Source organism: Lygodium microphyllum, chromosome 3 (assembly GCF_053477565.2).
Source record: "Lygodium microphyllum isolate KBCC chromosome 3, Lygodium_microphyllum_v1.1.10, whole genome shotgun sequence".
In the NCBI taxonomy this organism is placed as follows: Eukaryota; Viridiplantae; Streptophyta; class Polypodiopsida; order Schizaeales; family Lygodiaceae; genus Lygodium; species Lygodium microphyllum.
The window spans coordinates 139,434,292-139,437,782 of NC_141137.1; the positions used below are offsets into that span (position 1 = coordinate 139,434,292).

Consider the following 3,491-nt stretch of genomic DNA (forward strand, 5'->3'; position numbering starts at 1 on the left):
AGATTGTAAAGAGGCGTCGAAGACCTTAGATAGATTCCTTCACAAAACTTTGATTTATCATCTGAATTCAATTCCTCTCAAGAAAACTAGAATAAAAGGATTTGATATAATCATGCCTTCGAAACTGTCAAAGAAGTTGTAGATTGGACGAAAGAGAAGAAGGCCACATTATCAAAGTGTTGGATATTTCTCCCTATACATAAAAAGCAAGGTGCTGAGGCTCGCTGGTTCCGCTATGTTCGTGGAGGCTTAGGGAGAATGCCATCTCCTTTGAGAAATATCCAACACTCCATAGCAAGTCATCGCAGGCTTAAACAATTAGTTCATGTTGATCTTTGCTTGGCACAGTCCAAGGTTGCAATTACGGATGTTAGAAGGGCATCCAAAGAGAAGACCGGTCTTTATCTTGATTGTCATCATCGCTCCACTTCCTCTTCACCTTCTCTCGGTTTCTTATTTGTCCCACATTGTCACCATAATGTCTTCTATTGTCTTGAGCTTCGTCACCCTCAACGCATGCAATGATCTCCTCCTTTGACTCTCCCGCTTCTGTGTCAAAGCTACTTCTTCCTTGTTGTCACCTTCGGATCTTCCGACGCCGGTCTCCTCCTTCGCATGTCCTCTGCAGGCTTCCTCGTCGTCACCTTCAGCTATCTCGCACTACATCACCTTCAACTCTCCTGAACGTTGTTAATGCCTGTCATCTGAGTCTCTTTTTTCCCTTTATTGTTGAGAATAGCAAATGATGATTGCCCATAAGTGGCTTTGTGTGAGAGATATGACAAAGATGTATGCTCTAGAAGCTCTAGGAAGAGATGTCCAAAATCCCATAAGCATAGAGAAGAAAGGTGGTACTACCCAAAAAGCTATAAAGGCATGTACTTGACACTCGTTTCAATGTAATGATACAAATTAGTTGGATTCACTCAAGATTGTGTTAATGAGTCCAAGTTAATCTATCTTGGAACCTAATTCACTTGAGTTACAATTCCTCATTTTGATCATGTATCAGGTGTTTGACTTGCATCCACCATAGTAGATCTAGTTTTAGGTCCATGATTGTCAACATGGTATCAGAGCCATGGCTGAGCTAGATAGCTAGTGGAGGCATCTTACTTCTTCTCTACATACTTTAAATCCTTCCTATTCAATTTTTATCCTTGTACGTGCCATCAAAATCCATTTTCTTGCACGAGGTGAAGGAGCTCAAGGAAGGAAAGACCTCTCGACTACACCAGAAGCCAGGGATGGGCTTCTCGCATAGTCAATCGCACCCTTTGCGCAGCTGCAGTTGGAGCATTTAGTGGAGTAGTGATTGGGATTGTTCAAAGGCAAAGTCCTTTTTAACTACTTGCATCAATTGGAACAAGCTGTGCTATAGCCTCGTAAAGGAAGGCTCATCATAACATGCTTGCCACAAGTAATCTAGCAATGCACGCTCTTCCTTCACTGTAACCAGCTCTTCAGGCATCATATATTGTATTTTTTTTTCAATTTGGGACTCCAAAGATTTCTTGAGTTGAGTACTATTTTTTGAACCAGAACCCTCTAGTGTGGCCTTTCCAGTCTAAGCAATCTCCATGAGACTTTGTAAGGCTCCTTGGCGAATATCTGCATCAATTCTATTCGCAAGACTTGTTAGCAACCTGAGAAAGCCTAGCTCCATTGCAACAGTGTTGTCATTAGGATACTCGTACAAGAGATAATGCAATACTTGCAAACCTTTCTGTTGCAATCTTGGGTTTTCAGAAACAAGAGCTTCTTTAAGACCAGCCTATCCATTTGCAAAGCGAAAGTCTGCAATAACAAGTTTGTTGTGCCAGAGAAGAGATGATAAGGCACCAAGTGATTTGGTTCACACTGTTAGGTCAAAATCTGACATGAAATTGTACATGATGGATTCAAAGCCCTTGCAATCCATAATAAGCTCCTGACATTGAGGGTTGTTTTGCACCATAGTGGAAATAACTTCAGATGCTCTTGCTCTGATCAAAGCATTTGGATTTTTCAAGTAACTTAGCAAAGGAGTTAGACCTCCTATAGCATTTACATTATTTGACATATCAATAGGCTCCACATGAGTTTGCAACTCCTTTAAAAGACCTTGCAAATCTTGAGCTGATACACCTTGAGCTTCAAGCAGTTCTTGAGGCATGCTTATCACCATTGTGATTTTCTTCATCCTTTTGAATGTTAAGTGTCTGAATTCATTAGTGTACTCACTCTAATAGGCAATTAACACTAGTTCACAAAAGAGTCGTTATATGCAAATACTCTTTTGATCAAATCACTACTAGCATCTTCTTGTGAAACCACATTGGGATTAGACATTGCCATTGAGCTGAAAGCCGATTGGTAAGACCTTCCCACACTTGAAATGGTTTGCCTACATCACTCTAAAATGTCCAATGTCAATGTACTCCAAACCCCAATGCTATCCAAAGAAATATGTATCCATCCTTTATGCACAAGCCATTGTACTACTCAAAAAATCCTAATATGTATGTATCCAAAGATCTATAACCATGTATGTCAAAGAGAGCTTGTCAAGACAAGGCCATGTACCCATCAATAAAAGCACGTACCACACATCAACAAAAGGGATAAAAAGCACGATAAAAGAAAAGGAGCATGAAGAAAATACTTTCCCTGCTACAACCAAACAAATATTTTCCCATAGTGGATCTCCCGTAGTGGATCTTGTTTCCTATAGTGGATGTAAAAACTCTACCAAATATGTGAAGTTTCAAGCCTTAACTTGACTAGGCTGCCAAAGAGCTAGTCTCCTCGTCCATGTTCACATGCAAGGGAGGCAAAAGCCAGCAAGGGTAGAGACTCATCATTTGAGGGGGGGGTGTTGAGAATAGCAAATGATGCTTGCCCATAAGTGGCTTTTTGTGAGAGATATGACAAAGATGTATGCTCTAGACACTCTAGGAAGAGATGTCAAAAATCCCATAAGCACAGATTAGAAAAGTGGTACTACCCAAAAAGCTATAAAGTCATGTACTTGACACTCATTTCAATGTAATGATACAAATAAATTGGAGTCACTCAAGATTGTGTTTATGATTCCACACTAATCTATCTTGGAACCTAATTCACTTGAGTTACAATTTCTCGTTTTGATAATGTATCGTGTGTTTAACTTGTGTCCCCCATGGTAGATCTAGTTCGAGGTCCATGATTGTCAACATTTATATGCCTGTTGACTGTGCTCGTCTTAGTCTCAAAGCTCAATGTTTTTCCTAAGAAAAGCTTCAGAAAAGCTTTCCTTAATCATGATGCTTATAAAAAGAATTTGATATTTCCCTCTATTTGACATCAAGGCTTTCGTCATAGTGCTACCACTTTTTTTGTAAGCATTGCCGCATTAAGGCTTTCATCATCAACCTGCCTGTAATGCCATTCAAAAAAGCCAAGAACTCTCTCGGGTTCTTGTTTCTACTTTTCACACAAGAATAGTTACAATCATCCATCTGAATGTATAC

The 3,491-nt window shown here is 39.8% G+C and overlaps 1 pseudogene; it reads right to left on the bottom strand.

Annotated features, from left to right (window-relative positions):
• Nucleotides 1–1,375: 1,375 nt before the first annotated feature.
• Nucleotides 1,376–2,182, bottom strand: LOC148038951 (hsp70 nucleotide exchange factor FES1-like; annotated as a pseudogene).
• Between the last annotated feature and the right edge of the window lie 1,309 nt (nt 2,183–3,491).